Source organism: Odocoileus virginianus, chromosome X (genome assembly GCF_023699985.2).
Source record: "Odocoileus virginianus isolate 20LAN1187 ecotype Illinois chromosome X, Ovbor_1.2, whole genome shotgun sequence".
Taxonomy (NCBI): Eukaryota; Metazoa; Chordata; class Mammalia; order Artiodactyla; family Cervidae; genus Odocoileus; species Odocoileus virginianus.
Window position 1 is genome coordinate 20,591,749 of NC_069708.1, and position 25,146 is coordinate 20,616,894.

General features: G+C 36.5%; 1 protein-coding gene across 2 annotated transcripts in view; it reads left to right on the forward strand.

Annotated features, from left to right (window-relative positions):
• ZC3H12B (zinc finger CCCH-type containing 12B) overlaps window positions 1–25,146 on the forward strand; it is a 668,157-nt gene that overhangs the window by 392,012 nt on the left and 250,999 nt on the right. The window lies entirely within an intron of this gene.

A 25,146-nucleotide genomic window follows, 5' to 3' on the forward strand; every position in this document is an offset into this window, starting at 1 on the left:
AGGGTGGTGTCATCTGCATATCTGAGATTATTGATATTTCTCTGGGCAATCTTGATTCCAGCTTCTGCTTCATCCAGCCTGGCATTTCACATGATGCATATACGTTAAATAAGCAGGGTGACAATGTAAAGCCTTGACGTACTCCTTTCCTGATTTGGAACCAGTCTGTTGTTCCATGTCCAGTTCTAACTGTTGCTTCCTGACCTGCATACAGGTTTCTCAAGAGGCAGGTCAGGTGGTCTGGTATTCCCATCTCTTTCAGGATTTTCCACAGTTTATTGTGATCCACACAGTCAAAGGCTTTGGCATAGTCAATAAAGCAGAAATAGATGTTTTTCTGAAACTCTCTTGCTTTTTGATGATCCAGCAGATATCGGCAATTTGATCTCTGGTTCCTCTGCATTTTCTAAAACCAGCTTGAACATCTGGAAGTTCACAGTTCACATAATGTTGAAGCCTGGCTTGGAGAATTTTGAGCATCACTTTACTAGAGTGTGAGATCAGTGCAATTGTGCAGTAGTTTGAGCATTCTTTGGCCTTGCTTTTCTTTGGATTGGAATTAAAACTGACCTTTTCCACTCCTGTGACCACTGCAAATTTTTCCATATTTGCTGTCATACTGAGTGCAGCATTTTCACAGCACCATTTTTTAAGATTTGAAATAGCTTAACTGGTATTCCATCACCTCCACTAGCTTCATTCATAGTGATGTTTCCTAAGGCCTACTTGACTTCACATTCCAGGATATCTGGATCTAGGTGAGTGATCACACCATTGGGATTATCTGGGTCATGAAGATGTTTTTTGTATAGTTCTTCTGTGTATTATTGCCACCTCTTCTTAATATCTTCTACCTCTGTTAGGTCCATACCTTTTCTGTCCTTTACTGAGCCTATCTTTGCATGAAATATTCCCCTGGTATCTCTAATTTTCTTGAAGAGACCTCTAGGCTTTCTCATTCTATTGTTTTCCTCTATTTCTTTGCACTGGTCACTGCTATTGTTTGGAACTCTGTATTCAAATAGGTATATCTTTCCTTTTCTCTTTTGCTTTTTGCTTCTCTTCTTTTCATAACTATTTGTAGTTTCCTCAGACCGACATTTTGCTTTTTTACATTTCTTTTTCTTGGAGATGATCTTGATCAATGTCTCCTGTACAATTTCACAAACCTCTGTCCATAGTTGATCAGGCACTCTGTCTATCAAATCTAGTCCCTTAAATCTATTTCTCACTTCCACTGTATAATTGTAAGGGGTTTGATTTCGGTCATAACCTGAATGGTCTAGTGGTTTACCCTGCTTTCTTCAATTTATGTCTGAATTTTGTGGAATTCTATCACAATTTTTCCATATGGGATTAGAAGCTTTAAGATACTGCATGCCATTTTTTGGACAGGGCATTTAAATTTTGGTACTCACAAAGCACAATTATTAGGCTGCTAAATTTTATGTTTATATGAATGAGTCACTTTTCTGTACACTTAAAACATAGTGATTTAATTATGTTTCTATTTAAAAAAACCAAATAATTATTTCAAGGTAGCTCTGTTAGATTCAATAGAACGCAAATAGACACCTCAGTGAAGTGAAGAAAGCAACATATAGAGAGAACAGGAATTTTAACAGACAGATGTGAGTCATAGCAAAGGAATTTTGGACCACAAAAACTCAAAGAATAAAATTAAATATGCAAGAGAGTGTTTCATAGTCAGGCTCGATCAATCATAATAAAAAATCTACAAGCTTCAAGGCAGATCTCTTGATACTACACCATCAGAGGAGAAAAAAAGAAATACGAATGGCAAAGTGTAGGGACTTTCCTGGTAGTTCTGTCTGATGGTTCCCAGATGTTTCACCTGTAAATGCATGGGGCATGATTTCAATCCCTGGTCTGAGACGATTCCACATGCATGGGACAATTGAACTCAGTGCACCAAAATTACTGAGCCTATGCTCTAGAGCCCAAAAGCCACAACTACCAAAACCCAGGAACCTAGAGCCTGTGCTCTGTGACAAGAGAAACTACCCATGAAAAGTTCTCATATTGAAATGAAGAGTGGCCCCCACTGGCCACAACTAGACAAAGTCTGCATGCAGCACTGAAGACCCAGTGTGGCCAAAAATTAAATAATTTTTAAAAGAATGACAAAGAATTTAAAAAGCTTACTTGAATTATTAGACCTCATAAAATTAAACAACACTCATGTTATGAGAGTCCTGTCACGAGAACAGAGTGAGAAAGAGACAGAAAACATATTTAAAGAATTAATAGTTTAAAACATCCCCAAAGTGTGGAGAGATATGACTATACAGGTACATGAGGATCATAGATTCCCAAACAAATTCAAACTAGTGAAATCTTCAAGTAGATACATTATAATCAAGTTCTCAGGTATTAAATACAAAAACAGAATTTTAAAAGAGCAAGAGAAAAAACTCATCATATAAAAGTGAACACTGATAAAGTTGTCAGCAGATTTCTCAGGAGAAACCTGAAAGGTTAATAGAAACTGTGATGATATGCACAATGTGCTCAAAGGAAAAAAAACATCTTCCAACCAAGAATATTTTAACTAGAAAAGTTATCTTTTAGAATTTTTTCCCTAAACAAACAAGACCTGAGTAAATTAATCACTACTAGACCTACCTTACAAGAATTCCTAAAAGGAGTTCTTCAAGCTGAAATGAAAGAATACTAATAGCAATATAAAAACCCAAAAAGTGTATAATTTACTGCTGAAGGTAAATATATAGTCAAAGGCAAAATAGTTCTAATACAGAAATGCTATGTAAATTACTTTGAACTCTAACGTATATGTTATTAGAGAAAAGTGTTTAAAATAACTGTGGCTATAATATTTTAATGTATACACAATATAAAAGAGTGTAAATTGGAATATAAAAAAGTTAAATGGAAGGGTCAAGTAAATATGTAGAACTTTTTATTATACAATTCAAGTTAAGTTGTTATAAGCTTAAAATAGGCTGCTATAACTGTAAGATATTTCATGAAAACCTCATGGTAATCAAAAAGCCATACACTCACAAAGAAAGATGGGACTAGATTTTTAAAAAGAACAAAAAAGCTACAAAATGATAAGGAAACGTTAACAAAATGGTAATAGTATGCCCTTAGCCTATCAATAGTTACTTTAATAGTAAATGGTTTAAATTCTCCACTTAAAAGTAAAAGAGTAGTTAAATAGGTAAAATATATATATAAGACCTAACTGGATGCTATCTACAAGAGACTTACTCGACATTTACAGACACTCAGATTGGAAGTGAAGCAGTGGAAAGAGATATTTCATGCCAATGGAAACCAAAAAAGGCAGGGGTAGCTATATTTATATCAGACAAAAAAGACTTTAGGTCAAAAGCTATAAAAAGAGACAAAGAATGTCATTATATATGATAAAGGGATTGATTCATCAATATGATATAAAATTGTATATACCCAATATTGGAGCACTTAAATACATTAAGCAACTATTAGCAGTTCTAAAGGAAAAAATATACATCAAAGCAATAATAGTAGGGAACTTCATACCCCACTTTGAACAATGAATTGATCATCAGATAGAAAATCAATAAGGAAATAATGAATTTGAATGACATTTTGTACCAAATGAACCTAATGTACATATAGAGACTGTTTTATTCAATAGCAATGCATCTTATTCTCAAGTGCAAATAGAACATTCTTCAGCATAAATCATATATTATTAGTTTACAAAAGAACTCTTAACTGATGTAAGAAAACAGATCATATCAAGTATCTCTTCCAATTACAATAGTATAAAACAGTAATCAGTAACAGAGGAAAACCTAGAAAATTCACAAGTATGTGGAAATTAACATTTCTGACCAACCAATAAATCAAAGAAACAATCAAAAGAGAAATAAAAAATATCTTAAGATAAACAAAAATTTAAATGCATACAAAAAAGCAGTGCTAAGAGGTGCTAAGTGAGCAGTGCTATATTTATAGTAATAAATATGTACATTAAGAAAAAAAGAAGGAACGCAAATAAATGACATAACCTTGTGTATCTTTACTAGAAGTGGAAGAACAGACAAATTCAAAAGTTAGCATAAATAAATAATAAATGCTAGGACAAACATAAATAGAGACTAGAAAGACAACAGATAAAATCAGAAAGAATAAAAGTTGGTCTTTTTAAAAGATAAAATAGATGTACATTTAACTAGACTAAGAAAAAAAGACTCAAATTAATAAAACTATAACAAAAAAGAAAGAAAAATTACCACTGGTATCACAGAAATACAAAGGATCATAAGAGAAGAGTATGAATAATTATATACCAACAAATTTAAAAAAATTAGAAGAAATTTCAAAATTTCTAGAAGCATAAAACCAACAAAGATTGAATCATGAATAATGGAAAATCTGAACAAACCAATAACAAAAGGAGATTACTACTACTGATAGTAGTCAAAAATCTCCCCAACACATAAAAGCCCACAACCAGATGGCATTGATGTCAGACAGACTAAATTAAAGGTCCCAGTTCTTGTTCTACTTATCCAAAAGATTTTGGCCAAGAAATACAAAGAAAAAATAAGAATGAATAAAACCACATAGGTTGAGGTGTAGAGAGAAACAAAGAAGCAGTTTATTGAGGCATGAAACTGCACACTTGGAGAAGAATGTGGATGTTCTTGTGAATGAGAAGCCCACGAAGGGATTTTATGACCCCTCTTTTAATTTCTTTTTTTCTTTGAATAGATGGAAGTTTCTTTGTTCAGGGGCAGAATATTCATTGTTGAGAGAATTAGGGTGGGATCTCAATTGCACCTGCTTATATTAGCTTCCACTCTTGCACACCTGGATTCTGAAACTACTACACATGTGTTCTGAGAGCCATTTTCCCTTAAATTTTCTCTTACTAGTCAAATGCCACACATAGACGGTCATATAGTGATCATCTACAGCCTGTGAATTTTTATTGCACATGCTTGAGCTGTGCTCTATAGGTTTTATGGTCAGGGTTCCGTATTCAGGTGTCACAAAGTTTAATCAAAGTCTAATATGTGTGATTGTTGCTGACACCATTCCTCCATGCTTTATGGTCTCATTAAGTGCAAAACAAAGGGTTAGCTTTGCCTTTTACCTAGCATCTATGTATGAAGAGAGCGACTTCACTCTCACTTTTCACTTTCATACACTGGAGAAGGACATGGCAACCCACTCCAGTGCTCTTGCCTGGAGAATCCCAGGGATGGGAGCCTGGTGGGCTGCCATCTATGGGGTCACACAGAGTCGGACATGACTGACGTGACTTAGCAGCATGTATGAAGAGATCGTTCTTGGGTCCAGCCCTGTCTTTCCTGCCTCTATTTCCCCCTAAAAAAGTTCATTCCCAAAATTTTTTGGGACTTTGAGGGCTAAAGGTATCATTCTTCTGTAACTTTCTCAAGTTGGCCAGGGGCCAACATCCCTACCTGACCCTCTCCCTACCTGATCAAGGGGTCCCAAGGAGATTTCAATATAAATCTTAGCAGTATGCACTTGCTAGAGTTCCTGCCTGATCATCAGGTTCATTTGAAATTGTTGCAACCTGGAGGAAACAAGATTAACAAGCAATAGCAGTATCCTCTATGACCCACCTCCCAGAATAACGGAAATAAAAGCAAAAATAAACAAATGGGACCTAAACTTAAAAGCTTTCACATGAAGGAAACTATAAGCAAGGTGAAAAGACAGCCTTCAGAATGGGAGAAAATAATAGTGAACGAAGCAACTGACGAAGAATTAATCTCAAAAATATACAAGCAGCTCATGCAGCTCAATACCAGAAAAATAAATGACCCAATAAAAAAATCGGCCAAAGAACTAAACAGACATTTCTCCAAAGAAGACATACAGATGGCCAACAAATGCATGAAAATATGCTCAACATCACTTATTATCAGAGAAATGCAAATCGGAATTTAGAAAGATGGTAACGATAACCCTATATGTAAAACAGAAAAAGAGTCTCAGATGTATAGAACAGACTTGTGGACTCTGGGAGAAGGCGAGGGTGGGATGTTTCAAGAGAACAGCATCGAAACATGTATATTATCTAGGGTGAAACAGATCACCAGCCCAGGTTGGGTGCATGAGACAAGTGCTCAGGCCTGGTGCACTGGGAAGACCCAGAGGAATCGAGTGGAGAGGGAGGTGGGAGGGGGGACCGGGATGGGGAATACATGTAAATCCATGGCTAATTCATTTCAATGTATGACAAAAACCACTGCAATGATGTAAAGTAATTAGCCTCCAACTAATAAAAATAAATGAAAAAAAAAAAAAAAACACAATGATGTACCATTTCACACCAGTCAGAATGGCTGCTATCCGAAAGTCTACAAACAGTAAATGCTGGAGAGGGTGTGGAGAAAAGGGAACCCTCTTACACTGTTGGTGGGAATGCAAACTAGTACAGCCACTGTCGAGAACAGTGTGGAGATTCCTTAAAAAACTGGAAATAGAACTGCCATATGACCCAGTAATCCCACTGCTGGGCATACACACAGAGGAAACCAAAATTGAAAGAGACACGTGTACCCCAATGTTCATCGCAGCACTGTTTACAATAACTAGGACATGGAAGCAGCCTAGATGTTCATCAGCAGATGAATGGATAGGAAAGTTGTGGTACATGTACACAATGGAATATGACTCAGCTACTAAAAAGAATGCATTTGAATCAGTTCTAATGAAATGGATGAAACTGGAGTCTATTATACAGGGTGAAGTAAGTCAGAAAGAAAAACCAATACAGTATATTAATGCATATATATGGAATTTAGAAAGATTGTAATGATGACCCTATATGCAAGACAACAAAAGAGACACAGATATAAAGAACAGACTTTTGGACTCTATGGGAGAAGGTGAGGGTGGGATGATTTGAGAGAATATCATTGAAACATGTATATTACCATATGTGAAATAGATCACCAGTCCAGGTTCGATGCATGAAAGAGGGCACTCAGGGCCGGTGCACTGGGATGACCCTGAGGAATGGGATGGGGAGAGAAGTGGGACGGGGGTTCAGAATGGGGAACGCATGTACACCCATGACTGATTCATGTGAATATATGGCAAAAACCACTACAATAGTAATTAGCTTCCAAATTAAAAAATAATAATAATTGATTTTTAAAAACATAGGGACAAAAATCAGCAAAAGTATTATTGTAACCAGAGGTCCAACCAGGGATTAGGGCCCAGGTTATGTTTCATAATACCCCTTTGATTACAGTATATATGGAGTTGACTCTGGGGTTATTCTTTCCAAAAGTGTGTAACTGTTGGTCCTGTTCATATGTCTTTTGGATGTCATCTTGCATTTGGCCAGGGGTACTGATATAGGTACAATATGTTTTACTGATGATTGCACATATCCCTCCATGCTCAGCCAAGAGATAGTCTGGGCCAGTCTATTATCCATCAATACATTAGCTATGGAATTAAGGGATGTTGAGTCTGGAAAGTGCATCTGCTGTGGTCTTGGCTAGGGTAAATAGAGTATCTGACAGGTTACAATGTATTGCCTCAGAGTATGCAAACAATCCCCTTCATTGGACTGCCAAACCAATAGCAGCTCAGGTTCTTGCCAGGATGAGGCGAATTGCCTCTTATTTTGGGAGTGGGTGATATTTTAGATATTATAGCTTGTTCCATCCCACTAGTTGACATAGCACATATTGTTCCACAAACAGGGCATTATGTACAAAAGGAAAGGCCACAGTCAATTCTAAGGAATGGAAGGTGGAGTTGGAATTGTCATCTAAAGTATCTAGGGTTTTGGTCTCTTGTCTTTATTTAATTAAAAAAAATCTGAAGAGTCCTTCAATGAAGGGTTTCGGTATAGCATAATAAAAACCTGCACACAAGGAACCTCGGTCCATTTTTCCTAGTTTCTTGCAAGATAAATCCAGTAATAAAATAGTATCATGATTTAGAAAGCCATTTGGGGACAAAGTGGTCATGTCTTCCAATTTGTATTGAATCCAAACCATATTGTAGGAAGAGATGAGATTCCTGCATTTTAGCTTATCAAGTTGAACTCCTCTCAATTTTTCAGGATGCATCCTAAAGGAGACTGTTCAGATACTAAAGGGGGCACCTCCTATGGTGTTTATACCTAAACTGAATAGAAAATAAAACAGCACAGAAATCAGGGTGTCCTGTGATTTTTGCTCTCAGTTTTGGTAACAGAAAACTACCACTTACCAAATTCCAAGGCTTTGGAGGCATCCCCCCACCAGTGATCTTCCTAGACTTTGGACTTTTCCAAGGAGAAAGGATCCTAAACCCTGCCCATTCATCACTGTTTGCCAGGTGGGGGAATGCCCTTTTCTTTTTCTATCCATCTTTTGGATATAGCTTATGAGCTTGTCTTTAATACTGTTCATGGGGTTCTCAAGGCAAGAATACTGAAGTGTTTTGCCATTCCCTTCTCCGGTGGACCATGTTTTGTTATAACTCTCCACCATGACATGTCCATCTTGGGTGGCCCTACATGGCATGGCTCATAATTTCATTGAGTTAGACAAGATTAGTGGTCCATGTGATCAGATTGATTAGTTTTCTGTGATTGCAGTTTTCAGTCTGTCTGCCCTCTGATGGAGAAGGATAAGAGGCTTATGGAAGCTTCCTGATGGGAGAGACTGATTGATGGAGAAACTGGGAAACTGCATCAGATATGCATATGACACCACCCTTATGGCAGAAAGCAAAGAAGAACTAAAGAGGCTCTTAATGAAAGTGAAAGAGGAAAGTGAAAACTTTGTCTTAAAACTCAACATTCAGAAAACTAAGATCATAGCATCTGGTCCCATATAGATGGGGAAACAGTGGAAACAGTGATAGACTATTTCGGGGGGTTCCAAAATCACTGCAAATGGTGACTGCAGCCATGAAATTAAAAGACGCTTGCTCCTTGGAAGAAAAGTTATGACCAACCTAGGCAGCATATTAAAAAGCAGAGACATTACTTTGCCAATAGAGGTCCATGTTGTCAAGGCTATGGTTTTTCCAGTAACCATATATGGATGTGAGAGCTGGACTATAAAGAAATCTGAATGCCAAATAATTGATGCTTTTGAACTGTGGTGTTGGAGAAGACTCTTGAGAGTCCATTGGATTGCAAGGAGATACAACCAGTCCATCCTAAAGGAAATCAGTCCTGAATACTCATTGGAAGGTCTGATGTTGAAGTTGAAAATCCAATACTTTGGCCACCTGATGCAAAGAACTGACTCATTTGAAAAGACCCTGATGCTGAGAAAGTTTGAGGGCAGGAGGAGAAGGGGATGACAGAGGATGAGATGGTTGGATGGCATCGCTGACTCAATGGACTTGAGTTTGAGTAAGCTCTGGAAGTTGGTCATGGACAGGGAGGCCTGGTGTGCTGTGGCCCATGGGGTCGTGAAGAGTCAGATATGACTGAGCGACTGTGCTTAACTGAACAAACTTGCCTTTGTTGCTCAGATGTACTTCCCTTTCTTGTGCATCTAAGAATCTTTCATAGCAGTGGAATTGCCATGTAGCTTGGGAACCTAAGATTTTAAATAAAAATTCTATATTTAAAGCCATTAATGGAAAAGTATTCCAGAGAGAGAGAGAGAGAGAGAGAGAGAGAGAGAGAGAGAGAGAGAGAGAGAGAGAGAGAGAGAGAGAGAGGCCTGCCTTTGAAGCTTTGGATATTGTCAGAGTAAGAAGATATTTCCTAAATGTGAGATCCAAAGAGTTAAACCATGAATAATTCTCAAGAGATATACTATTGTATTACAGATACCCAAAGGAGGAAGAGAAAGGTTAGTGTAAATAATTATTTCACAATGGCAGCAGTGAGCTAAAAGTGAATAGTCCTTTTAAAACCCAGCATGGACAGAGTAAAGTCCTCTTGGATAAAGGTCCTTATTACCCAAATAACCACGATGTTGTGGTCATGCACCTAGAGCCAGAATTCGTGGAGTGTCAAGTCAAGGGGGCCTTAGGAAGCATCACTATAAACAAAGCTAGTGAAGGTGATGAAATTCCAGCTGAGCTATGTCAAATCATAAAAGATAATGCTGCTAAAGTGCTGCACTCAGTATGCCAGCAAACTTGGAAAACTCAGCAGTGACCACAGGACTGGAAAAGATGAGCTTGCATTACAATCCCAAAGAAGGGCAATGCAACAGAACATTCAAACTACCATACAATTGCACTAATTTCATATGCTAGAAAGATAATGCTCTTAATCCTACAAGCTAGGCTTCAATAGAACATGAACCAAGAGCTCCCAGATGTACAAGCTGAATTTAGAAAAGGCAGAGGAACCAGAGATCAAGTTGTCAACACCTGTTGGCTCATAGAAAAAGCAAGGGGATTGCAGAAAAATATCTACCTTTGCTTCATTGACTATGCTGAAGCCTTTGTCTGTGTGGAGCACAACTGTCAATGGGAAATTCTTAATGCAATGGGAATACCAGACCACCTTACCTGCCTCCCACAAAACCTGTATGCAGGTTAAGAAGCAACAGTTAAAACCAGATATGGAACAATGGACTGGTTCCAAATTGGGTACCAGAAGCATACCAAGGCTGTATATTGTCACCCCGGTTCTTTAACTAATATGCAGAGCATATAAAAACAACTTGTCTAACAGTTGGTCATTCCTTCTTGGTATCCCCAATTTGTCCCCATTGGGTTTGATAACATGCAGAGTATGAATATTGTGAGCAAAAGACTAATAATCTGCACCTAGTAATAATCAGCTTAGCCTGGGAGGCCCTTCCTGGGATGTCTCCATTTCAGACTTGAAAATTTATTGATGTTAGCCAGAGTAGTCAAAAATTAGAGCCTGTTCCTAGTCACTGAAGTGTCTGTGAAGGCTTCTATAAGGTCTTGTCCCATTAAAGAAATGGGATAATTAAGGACTATCAAGAAAGAATGTGAGATCAGATATTGTTCAAATTGGTAATTAAGTGACTCGGTGAAATACTGATTGTGGAGGTTTCCACCAGTGTTCATCACCAGGCAGACTTTAGCAATTTAGTGAAGTGAAGTGAAAGTCACTCAGTGTGTCCGACTTTTTGTCCATGGACCAGGCCAGGCTCCTCTGTCCATGGAATTCTTTAGGCAAGAACACTAGAGTGGGTAGACTTCCCCTTCTCCAGGGGATCTTCCCAACCCAGGGATCAAACCCAAGTGTCCCACATTGCAAGCGGACTCTTTACCATCTGAGCACAGTTGTTTAGAACAGAGTAAGTGGTTCTCATATTGAGTTTAAAAATTGATCTAACTTTACACAACAAGGATTACCCAGGGCTCTTCTCTTGAGATGGTACGTTTTTCTGTGGGACCCAAAGACCCTGGGTTCTGTTAGTCATCCGTAGCCACCATTTGGAGTTTTGAGACCCCTTTGCCTGATCTAGACATGGAGCATTCTTATCTCTAGTGTCCTGATTTTCCACAGTATGAACATGGGCCAGGCAGGTTCGACTTTTGCCCTTGGATGGAACAGGCCCAGTGGCCTGGCTTGCCACATCTGAAATAGACTCCTTTTTGTGATTTCACCGATCTGATGTTGAATATCCTCTTCATCTCTGAGATGGTCCCTGAGATTGCAAGGCATTGCCAACAGCAAAAACTATCAGTTGATCCTGTTTCTTAATTTGTTTCCCTTCATGCCAGTCCCTTAGGAGTTCCTCTGCCTGTCAGTCATTAGATATCCCATAGGTCATATCTAGAAACTGAAGCATTGGAATCCGAGGGCTCAACTGCAACTTTTGAAGCTTTCACCTGATATCAGCTGATAAACTAGCTGATAAAAATGTTGTCCTAGCAGGGACTAATTTTTGGGGTGGAGAAGCCTATGTTAATTTATTTTCTAGAAACTTTAATGAGTTAATCCTATATGAAGCTCATCTTGTCAGAGAAGCAATTTATTTGTCTGGATGGAACCCAGGTGGCATGGGTTGGGAAAATGCCTAAACTGGGCCCAGATCATATTATGAGAGAAAGTAGCCTTGGTGACTGAATGTACCCAAAATGTATGTCCCTGGGAGTAAAGAAAGATACCCATGATCCTTCAAGGGAAACCAAGCTCCTGCCAGAAAAAGGAGAATTGCCCATCAGGAGTGACTACAGACAGCCCAATGTTTTCTCCGTGATACCCAGGGTGAGTGACATTCCTGAAGGCTTCAAAGTTTCTCTATTGATTATATGGACAATGATTAATCCTTGTGTGCATTCCTCTGGAATGGGCATCTTCATATGTCCAGGACCTATTTATGTCCTAGTTCCCTATCTCTAAATGGGTGGTAAGTATCTGAAAACAGGCATCAGCCACTGTGTGACTGTGTAAAAACAATAACAACAACAACAAAAAAAAAAAAACCACACAAACTCCCCTTTCTATTATTTAGAAAAATACTTTCTTTCACTGACAGTTTGTCCAAGTAAGGCTATATTTTACAATTTTGTTAAATTAAACCTGATGATAGTTATTCAAACTCAGAGGGGAAAGCATGGTTTGGGTCTCTGGCTACACTGGTGAATTCTACCAAATAAGAAAGAATTTTTATTAATACCATGCAAATCCTTCTCAAACTTCCAAAAGTATTTAAGAAAAAGAACATTTCAAAATTCATTTTATGAGACCAGTATTAACCTGATACTGAAGCCAGACAAGGGCACTATAAGAAAAAATTATAGAAAAATATCCTTGATGAAAACAGATGCAAACATCATAAAAAATAATTGCAAAACAAGCTCAGGAGTGCATTAAATGGATCACACACCGTGATCAAGTAGGATTTCATCTCTGGCATGCAAGGTTATTCACCATGCAAATCAATGAATGTAATATACCATGTTAACAGAATGAACAATAAAAAAAAATAAATCTTCCCTGGTAGCTCAATTGGTAAAGAATCTTCCTGCAACTCAGGAGACCAATGCTTGATCCCTGGGTGGGGAAGATCCCCTGGAGAAGGAAATGGCAACCCACTCCAGTATTCTTGCCTGGAAAATCTCTCAGACAGAGAGACCTGGCAGGCTACAGCCCATGGGGTCACCAAGAGTTGGACACAGCTTAGTGATTAAACCACCATGATCATTTCAATGGAGGCAGGAAAAGCATTTGACACAATTCAACATCTTTTAATAATAAAACCATCAACAAGTTAGATATAGAGGAAAAGTACTGCAACACAATAAAGGCCATACATGACAAAACTACAGCTAGTATCATACACAATAGTGGAAAGTTAAAAGCCTTTTTTTTGAGATATCTATAGCTGTTTACCATTGTGCTGAAAGTTCTAAGCCAAGGCATTTATTCAAGAGAAATAAATAAAAGGTATCCAAATTTGAAAAGAAGAAGTAAAATTATCTCTGCTTGTAGATAATATACTACTGCATACAGAAAACCCCAAAGACTCCACCAAAAGCTGTTAGAATGTATAGAAGAAATTAGTAAAGTTGAAGGATACAAAATCAATACACAAAAATCAGTTGTGCTCCTATACACTAACAATGAACTATCTGAAATAGAAATTAAAAATAAATCCTATTATTATTAAATTAATAATATTATTAACAGCATCAAAGCAATAAAATATTTAGAAATAAATTTAAGGAGATGAAAAGTCTGTACACTAAAATCTACAAGATATTGATCAAAGAAATTAAAGAAGACATGCATAAGTGGAAATATATTTGTGTTCTTTGATTGGATGAGTTAATATAGTAAATATGTTCATACTGTCTAAAGTTATCTACAGATTTAGTGAAATCTCTATCAAAATTCCAATAACATTTTTCTCAGAAATATGAAACTATCCTAACATTTTATGGAACTACAGAACACTGGATAGCCAGTACAGTCTTCCGAAAGAGGAGCAAAGCTGTAGACATCACAACTTCTGATTTCAAGCTATATTATGAAGCTAGTAATCAAAACAGCATGGTACTGACATAAAACCAGGCATTTAGTCCAGTGGGTCAGAATAAAGAGACCAGAAATAAACCTACATATATACAGTCAACAATTTCTATGAGGGCACCAAAAACACAGAATGGGAATGGATAGTCTCTTCAAGAAATGACATTGAGAAAACTGGATATCCACATGCAGAAAAATAAACTGGACCCCAATCTTAAACCACTCATAAAAAATAACTTGAATAGAAGATTTAATGTAAGACCTGAAATCATAAAACTGCCAGAAGAAAACATCAGTAAAGAGATCCTTAGCGATGATTTCTTGGATAAAACATCAAAAGCACAGCAAAGAAAGAAATTAATAAATTGAAAGTGCAACCTACAGTATGGAGAAAAATTTGCAAGCCATGTGTCTTATAAGGGATTAATATACAAAATATATAAAGAACTCATACAACTCAATAGCCAAAAAAGATGGATCACTGGAAATGTTCCAATTTAAAAATAGACAAAGGACCTGAATAGACATTTACCAGAGATGATCAGATGACTGAAAGGTATATAAAAAGGTGCTCATCACTAATGATCATGGAAATGAAATCAAAACCACAGTGACATCAATTCACACCTACTAAGATACTTATTACAAAAAAAAATAAGACATAACAGATGTTAATAAGGATGTGGAGAAAAGTAACCTTTGCCCCCTCTTGTGTGTCAAGTCTGAAAATTGATACCTGCATTATGGAAAGCAGTATGGTAGTAACTAAAAAAAATAACTAAAAATAGAACTTCCATATAACCCAGCTATTCCACCTTTGGGTGTATATCCAAAGGAAGTGAAATCTTTTCCTCAAAAGTATATCTGTACACCCATGTTCATTGCAATATTATTCCCAATAGTAAAACTATGAAAACAATCTAAATTTCCTTTGACAGATAAATGAATAAAAGAAAATGTGGTACTCAAGTTTGAGAAGGAATAAATTCTTGCCTTTTTGACAAAATGGATGTACCTTGAGGGAACTATGCTAAGTGAGATAATTTACCAAGAGAAAGACAAATACTGTCATATAAATTATGTGCAGCTCTTAAAAGAAAAACTAACGTTATAGAAATAGAGAATAAAATAGTGGTTGCCATTAGCCAGGGGAAGGGAGAAATAAAGTGATGTAAGTCAGTGAGTATAAACTTTCAGTTATAAGAATAAGTTCAAAGGGCCTCATATACAGTATGGTGACTATAGTTAATTGTTGCTGTTGTTCAGTCCTCAGTTGTGTTCTATTCTTTGGGACCCCATACACTGCAACATACCAGACTTCCTTGTCCTTCACCATCTCCTGGAGCTTCCTCAAACTTATGTCCACTGAGCTGGTGATACCATACAGCCCTCTTGCCCTCTTCCATCCCCTTCTTTCCTGCCTTCAGTCTTTCCCATCATCAGGGTCATTTTCAATGAGTCAGCTCTTTGCATCAGGTGGCCAAAGTGCTGGAGCTTCAGTCAGCATCAGTCCTTCCAATGAATATTCAGGATTGATTTCCTTTAGGATTGACAGGTTTGATCTCTTTGCAGTCCAGGGGATTCTCAAGAGTGCCCTCCAACACCACAATTCAAAAGCATCAATTCTCTGGCACTTAGCCTTCTTTATGGCCCAAGTCTAACATCCATACATAACTACTGGAAAAATCATAGCTTTAACTCTGTGGACATTTTTTGGCAAAGTAATCTCTCTGCTTTTTAATATGCTGTCTAGGTTTTCTTCCAAGGAATTAAATCTTTTAATTTTTAAAAACTTTATTTTAATTTCAAGGCTACAGACACCATCTGCAGTGATTTTGGAGCCCAAGAAAATAATGTCTGTCACTGTCTCCATTGTTTCCCCATCTATTTGCCATGAAGTGATAGGACAAGATGCCATGATCTACGTTTTTTGAATGTTGAGTTTTAAGTCAGCTTTTTCACTCTCCTCATTCACTTCATCAAGAGGCTCTTTAGTTCCTCTTCACTTTCTGACATAAGGGTGGTGTCATCTGAATATCTGAGGTTATTGATATTTCTCCTGGTAATCTTGATTTCATCTTGTGCTGGAATCACATTTTGCATTATGTACTCTGCTTATAAGGTAAATAAGCAGGGTGACAATATACCTCCTTGACACATTTCTGGTTCTGTCCATTGTTCCATGGCCAGTTCTAATTGCTGCTTCTCTAAGCCGCATACAGGCTTCTCAAGAGGCAGGTGAGGTGGACTGGTATTCCCATTTCTTGAAGAATTTTCCACAGTTTGTTATGATCCACATGAAGGTTTCAGGGTAGTCAATGAAGCAGAAGTAGGTGCTTTTCTAGAATTATCTTGCTTTTCCTATGACCAGTGGATGTTGACATTTTGATCTCTGGTTCTTCTACCTTTTCTAAATCCAGCTTGTACATCTGGAAGTTCTTGGTTCATGTACTGTTGAAGCCTCACTTGGAAGATTTTGAGCTTTACTTTTGTAGCGTGTGAGATGAGTGCAATTGTGTGACAGTTTGAACATTCTTTGGCATTGCCTTCTTTCGGATTAGAATGAAAACTGACCTTTACCAGTCTGGTCCCCACTGCTGAGTTTTCCAAATTTGCTGACATATTGAATGCAGCACTTTAACAGCATCATCTTTTAGGATTTGAAGTAACTCAGGAGGAATTCTATCACCTCCACTAGCTTTGTTCATAGTGATGCTTCCTAAAGCCCACTTGACTTCACACTCCAGGATGTCTGGCTCTAGTTGAGTTATCACACTATCATGGTTATCTGGGTCATTAAGATTTTTTTTCTTTTTTTTGGGTATAGTTCTTCTGTGTATTCTTGCCACCTCTTCTTAATATCTTCTGCTTCTGTTAAGTCCATACATATCTCTCTTTTATTGTGCCCATGTTTGCATGAAATGTTCCCATGGTATCTCTAATTTTCTTGAAGACATCTCTAGTCTTTCTCATTCTGTTGTTTTCCTCTATTTCTTTACATTGATCACTGAGGAAGGTTTTCTTATCTCTCCTTGCTATTCTTTGGAACTCTGCATTCAGTTGGATATATCTTTCCTTTTCTTCTTTGCCTTTAGCTTCTCTTCTTTTCTCAGTTATTTGTAAGGACTCTTCAGATAACTATTTTGAATTTTTGTATTTCTTCTTCTTGAGGATGATTTTGATCACCACCTACTATACACTGTTGAACCTCCATCCATAGTTCTTCAGTCACTCTATCTATCAGATTTAATCCCTTGAATCTATTTGTCGCTTACACTCTATAATCATAAGGGATTTAATTTAGGTCATGCCTGAATGGCCTAGTGGCTTTCCCTACTTTTTTTCAATTTAAGTCTGAGTTTGGCAATAGGGAATTAATGATGTTAGCCACAGTAAGCTCCTGGTCTTGTTTTTGCTGACTGTATAGATCTCCATTTTTCAGCTACAAAGAATATAATCAATCTGATTTCGGTATTGACCATCTGGTGATGTCCAGTGTATAGTGTGGTTTCTTGTGTAGTTGGAAGAAGGTGTTTGCTATGACCACTAACTTCTCTTGGCAGAATTCTATTAGCTTTGCCCTGCTTCATTTTGTACTCCAAGCCAAACTTGCCTGTTACTCCATGTATCTCTTGACTTCCTCCTTTTGCATTCCAGTCCCCTATGATGAAAATGACCTATTTTTGGTTGTTAGCTCTAGAAGGTCTTATAGTTCTTCATAGAACCATTCGCCTTCAGCTTCTTCAGCATTAGTGGTTGGGGAATAGACTTGGATTACTGTGATATTGAGTGGCTTGTCTGGGAAATGAACAGAGATCATTCTGTCATTTTTGAGATTGCACCCAAGTACTGCAATATGGGTTCTTTTGTTGACTATGAGGACTACTCCATTTCTTCTAAGGGACTCTTGCCCACAGTAGTAGATATAATGGTCATCTAAATTAAATTCACCCATTCCAATCCATTTTATTTCACTGATGCCTAAAATATCGATGTTCACTCTTACCATCTCCTGTTTGACCACTTCCAACTTACCTTGATTCATGGACCTAACATTCCGTGTTCCTAGGCAATGTTGTTCTTTACAGCATCGGACTTTACTTCCATCACCAGTCACATCCACAACTGGGTGTTGTTTTTGCTTTGGCTCAGCCTCTTCATTCTTGCTGGCGTTATTTCTCCACACTTCTCCAGTAGCATATTGGGCACCTACCGACCTGGGGAGCTCATCTTTCAATGTCATATATTTTTTGCCTTATCATACTGTTCATGGGTTTCTCAAGGCAAGAATACTGAAATGGTTTGCCATTCCCTTCTCCAATGGACCACATTTTGTCACTGGAATGGTAAAAATCAGTTTTCATTCTAATCTCAAAGAAAGGCAATGCCAAAGAATGTTCAAACTATTGCACAACTGCACTCATCTCACGTGCTAGCAAAGTAGTTCTGGGTTTGATTATCTAAATATAATTTATTATAACCCACCTCTTTGCTCCCTTGGTGGATTCTTTGAAGGGTTCATGTCGCCTTAATAAATTTTATGGGATTTATTTATCCTGCCATTGTCTTTTCTTATATGCTTCTTTTTAGACCTTTTGGAATCATAGTAATTCTGTGGCTGGAAGTGTACTTATTTGAAATGAAAGGCCATCCCATTTTCTCTTTGCCAAATGTAACCTAATATATTCAACATGTTACTTAATTGCTCTGAAACCAAGGGTTTTCTGATAAGTGAGAGGCCTTCTCAGTTTTCTGAGTCATTCATTTGTCCATATTTACATGAAGTTAACACTTTTATCATTGACTAAGCTGAGGGGGAAATTCCTCTCAACAGCAACCATCTGCAAGGAATGTAATATTGTATTCTGAGGACATGTTCCACTGTAAATAAGCAAACTTTGGCAGCAGCAGAGCCTGGAAATTTTAGCTCTGACTTTAGTGTTTCTCTAATTTTTGACCCATTAGTGTTTAAAATTTGATTGTTTTACTCAATCTGTGTGATATTGGGGTAACTTCTTGATGGTTTATTAGTAACAGGGATAAAAATTCTATTATCTTCCTGCTCTAAACATATATCCCTCTTTGACAGGCAGGGAATGGAAGAAGGGGAAATCTTGCTAGTTTGGGGGACTTTTTTTTACAGTATTTTTTCTAATCCTCCCAACAACACTGTAAGGTAAATATTGATTATCTTTTTAGATTTGAAGGTGCACAAGTTACGCAAAGTAACAACGCTAGTTAATTTGGATAAATTTCTCCCTAATTAAGGAGTCTATTATATTTATTAATTACATATTAATACATTATTTTATTCAGTCAACAAATATATAAAACAGAATAAGGAATTCAGTTAAATATGTTCCACATATTTGATGAAGTATTGCATAATGGTTAAAGAGTACCATTTTTGAAGTCATATAAATCTGAGATTAAAGCTGTGATAGGGAAATATTTTAAAACTACTATAGTATTACAGAGTAAGGATGGTTAACTGTACCTCATAGGGATAATAAAACTCTCATAGAGAAAGTCCATATTACCTGAGACTTAAATAATGAGTAGGGCTTCCCTGGTGGCTCAGGGATAAAGAATCTGCCTGCCAACACACAAGACATGGGTTCAATCCCGGGGTTGGGAAGATACCCTGGAGAAGGAAATGACAACACACTCCAGTATTCTTGTGTGGGAAATCCCACGGACAAAGGAGCCCAGCCAGCTATAGTCCATGAAGTCAAAGTGTCTTATACAACTTAGTAACTAAACAGCAACAACAAGGCATATAAAAAGCATCCTAGGTAGAGTACACAGCATGAGAAAAGGTCTCAAGTTTTAAAAAATGCACGGGTAAAACAGGTCTTTTGGAGAAATGCACTAAGAAACTGAGGGTCTCTGTAAAATTGAAAAAAAAAATAATTGTGGTGAGAGATAAGTTATGGTCTAAAAGAAGAATAAATAAATATTAATATCAGAATATTAGGATTTTTAATATGTAGCCAATCTGAGTAATGGCAAATTCTGGGATAAACACCAGAAAGTGGGTACTTGAAATGTAATAGAAATTAGCACAAGTGTACAATGTCTATTCATAATCAATTTTCAAGTTAAAAATCTATTTTGGTTACTTTGAATTTGCATTTCTCTTTTTGCTGTAATATAGTTGACTTACAATATTATATTAGTTTCAAATGTACAACACAGTATTTTTTACATATATAAAATATACTCCATTTAAACTTATGAAATGTTAACTATATTCCCTATAATGTGCATTTCACCTTTATAACCCATTTATTGTATACCTAGTAATTTGTACCTCTTAATTCCTTTCTGCTAATTTGCCCTTCCCGTGAACGATCTCCTCTCTGGTAATGACTAGTTTTGTCTCTGAATCTTTAAGTCTGTTTATGTTTTATTATATTCTTTAATCTGTTGTATTTTTTACATTCCACGTGTAAGTGAAAAACATAAGGCATTTATCTATCTCAGTATCTATCTCAGTCAGACTTCAAAGCATAATACCCTCCAGGTCCACTCACATTGTTGCAAGTGGCAAATTTTCATTATTTTTGTGATGGAATATTCCATTCACACATATTACATTCCATTGAATATGTATACCACATATCCCTGATCCATTCATCTGTTGATGAGCACTGAGGTTGTTCCCATGTTTTGGCTATTGTAAGTAGCACTGCTATGGACATTGAAGTGCATACATCTTTTTGAATTAGTATTTTCATTTTCTTCAGATAAATACACTGAAGTAGAATAGTTGGATCATGAGTGCTGCATGCTAAGTTGCTTCAGTAGTGTCCAATTCTTTGTGACCTCTTGGACTGCAGCCCATCAGGGTCCTGTGTCCATGGGTATTCTCCAGGCAAGAATACTGGAGTTGGTTGCTGTGACCTCCTCCAGTTGTTGGATTATATGATAGTTCTATTTTCAGTTTTTTTTTTTTTTTTTTTGAGAAACCTCCCTACAGTTCTCCAATTTACATACCTATAAGCAGAGCACAAGGGGTCCCTTTTCTCCATATCCTCACCAACACTTGTAACTAGTGGACTTTGATAGTCACCTTAATATGTATGAGGTGATATCTTATTGTGACATTGATTAGCATTTCTCTGATAATCAGTTATTTGAGCATCCTTTCATGTGTATATTGGCCATCTGTATGTCAATTTTGGAAAACAAAGCAAAACAAAACAAAACAACTATCCAGGTCCTCAGCCCATTTTTTAAAAAACTTGATGTATTTTTTTAAAAAAACATTGAGCTTATGAGTGTATATATATATATATATTTGGATCAGTTCAGTTCAGTCGCTCAGTCGTGTCCGACTCTTTGCGACCCCATGAATCACAGCACACCAGGCTTCCCCGTCCATCACCAACTCCCAGAGTTTACTCAAACTCATGCCCATCGAGTCGGTGATGCCATCCAGCCATCTCATCCTCTGTCATCCCTTTCTCCTCCTGCCCCCAATCCCTCCCAGCATCAGGGTCTTTTCCAATGAGTCAACTCTTCACATGAGGTGGCCAAAGTATTGAAGTTTCAGCTTCAGCATCAGTCCTTCAGTGAACACCCAGGACTTATCTCCTTCAGGATGGACTGGTTGGATCTCCTTGCAGTCCAAGGGACTCTCAAGAGTCTTTTCCAACACCACAGTTCAAAAGCATCAATTTTTCAGCGCTCAGCTTTCCTCAGAGTCCAACTCTCACATCCATACATGACCACTGGAAAAACCATAGCCTTGACCTGACGGACATTTGTTGGCAAAGTAATATTTGGATATTAACTCCTTATTGAAACTATCATTTGCAAATATCTTTTCCCATTCAGGTTTTCACTGTGAAAAACTTTTTTGAGTTTGGATGGGTCCCATTGTCTACATTTATTTTTTTCCTTTTGATTATTTTGCCTGAGGAGACAGGTTCAAAAATTTGCTAAGATCATTGTCAAAGAGCATATTGTCAATGTTTTTGTCTGTGAGTATTATGATTTCCAGTCTTACATTTAGGTCTGCAATCCATTTTGAGTTTATTTTTGTATATAGTGTGAGAAAATGTTCTAATTTCATTATTTTACATACAGTTGTTCTGTTTTCCCAGCACCAATTATTGAAGAGGCTGTCTTTTCTGCATTGTATATTTTTGCCTCCTTTGTCATAGATTAATTGATCATGTTTGTGGGCTCTCTATTCTATTTCATTAATCTATATGTCTGTTTTTGCACCAATATCATACTGTTTTGATTACTATAGCTTTGTAATGTAGTCTGAAGCCAGGGAGCTTGATACCTCTATCTTTTTCTTTTCCCTCAAGACTGTTTTATTCAGGGTCTTTTCTGGTTCAATAAAATTTTTAAATTATTTTTTATTCTTCTGTGAAAAATGTCTAGGTATTTTGAAAGTGACTGCAATAATTCCATAGATTGCTCTGTGTAGTAAGGATATTTTACCAATAGTAATTCTTTCAATCCAGGTTTATGGAATACATTTCTATGTGTTTATATCATCCTCAATTCCCTTCACCAATGTCATAGTTTATAGATGTTGGTCTTTCATCTCCTTGGTTAAATGTATTCCTAGGTATTTTATTCTTGAATCAATTGTAAATTAGATTATTTTCTTGATTTTTTCCTCTTGATAGTTTATTATTAATATATAGTAATGCATGGGACTTCCCAGGTGGTGCTAGTGGTAAAGAGTCTGCCGGCCAATGCAGTAGATGAAAGAAATGTGGGTTCAATCCCTGGGTCGAGAAGATTCCCTGGAGTAGGAAGTGACAACCCATTGCAGTGTTCTTTTTTTTTTCCATTGCAGTATTCTTGACTGGAAAAATTCCGTGGACAGAGATGCCTAGCGTGCTACAGTTCATAGGGTTGCAAAGAGTCATAAACAACTGAGTATGTACAATGCAAAAGTGTTCTGTATATTAATCTTATATCCTGAAACTTTAATAGACTCATTTCTTAGCTGTAATAGTGTTTAGTGGAATCCTTAGGGTTATCTATATATAATACCATGTCACTTTCAAATAGTGACAGTCTTACTTCTTCTTTTCCAAGTTAGATGTTTTTTATGAACTTGGGAAAACTCCAGGAGATGGTGAGGGACAGGGGAGCCTAGTGTGCTACAGTGCATGGGGTTGCACAGAGTCAGACACAACTTGGTGACTGAACAACAACAACACTTACTTTGCTTGTTTGATTGCCTTAGTTTCCCATGCTATGCTAAATAGAAGTGGCAAGAGTGGACCTATTTGTCTTTTTCTTGATATTAGAGGGGAAACTTTCAGCTTTTGACTGTTGAGTATGATTGCAGATGTGGGTTTATCATAAATGGCCTTTGTTATATTGAGATATGCTTCACTCTATAAACTTTGTTGAGAGTTTTTATCAGGATTGCATATTGAATTTTGTCAAAAGCCTTTTCTGTCTATAGAGATGATTATGATTTTTACCCTCTGTTTTGTTAATATATCTTATCAAGTTGTTTGATTTGTTTATATTGAGCCATGCCTGCATCCATGAAATTAATTTCACTTGATAAAGAAATGTGATTCTTTTGTGTATTGTTAAATTCATTTTCATAATATTTTGTTGAGGATTTTTGCATCTTTGTTCATCAGAGATTTGGCCTGTAATTTTTCTTTCTTTCTTTCTTTTTTATTTTTTTTTTGAGTCTTTTTATATTTTTGGTACCAGAGTAATGTGGTCTCCTACAATGAATGTAGAAATGTTCCTGCCTCTTCAAATTTTTGGACTAGTTGTAGAAAGATTGGTATAAATTCATCTATAAATATTTGACAGAATTCATCAGTAAAGCCACATTGTTCTGGACTTGGGGGGAGCAGGTGTTTCAATAAGTAATTCAATTTTCTTACTAGTCTTTACCTTGTTCAAATTTTATTCATGATTCAGTCTTTGTATTAATAGATTGCACATTTCAAGGAATTTATCCGTTTTCTTTAATTTGCCCATTTTTGTTGACATGTATTTGTCTCTTAGATTCTTTCCATATCAGTGATATATATGATAATATCTTCTTTTTCATTTCTGATTTTAATTATTCAAGTTCTTTTTCCTTTTTAAAATGTTTACTAATTATTTTTTATTTTAGTATAGTTGATTTACAGTATAATGTTAGTTTCAAGTGTACAACATAGTGATTCAGCTGTATGTATGTGTGTATATATATATATATATACATTTTTCATATATATGTATGTATATTTATACATATGTATATATAAATGTGTATACATTTTTCAGATGTGTATGTGTATATATACACACATTTTTCAGATTCTCTTCCCTTATAGGTTATTACAGAAAAATGAGCATAGTTTCCTGTATTACACAGTAGGTCCTTGTTGGTTATTTATTTTATATATTTTATATATAGTAGTGTGTATATGTTAATCTTAACCTCCTAGTTTATTCTGTCCCCCTACCAATCTTTCTCTTTTGGTAACCATAAGTTTGTTTTCTATGTCTATGCATCTCTTTCTCTTCTATGAATAAGTTCATTTGCACTTTTTTTAGATTCCACATATAAGCAATATCATATTTTTCTTTCTCAGTCTGACTTACTTCACTTAGCTCCATCCATACTGCTGTAGATGGCATTATTTAATTTTTTTATGGCTGAGCAATATTTCTATATATACAACATCACCTTTATCCATTCATTTGTTAATGGACATTTAGGTTACTTCCAAGTCTTGGATATTCATAAGTAATGTTTCAGTAATTATTGGGGTGAATATATCTTTTCAAAATATGGTTTCTCTGGATCCCAGGAGTGGGATTGCAGTGTCATATGGTAGCTCTGTTTTTAGTTTTTTAAGGAGTCTACATACTCTTCTCCATACCAGATATTCCACCAAGCATGTAGAAGGTTTTATTTTTCTACACCCCCTCCAGCATTTATTATTTGTAGACATTTTGGTGATGAACATTCTAATCAGTATGAGTTGATACCTCATAGTAGATTTGATTTGCATTCTTCCAATAATTAGTCATATTGAGCATCTTATGTGCATATTACATACCTGTATGCCTTCTTTGGAGAAGTATATATTTAGATCTTCTGCCCAATTTTTGGTTGAGTTAACTGTTTCCTTTGATATTGACATGTATGGTCTGTACATATATTTTGGAGATTAATAAATACCTTGTCAGTCACATCT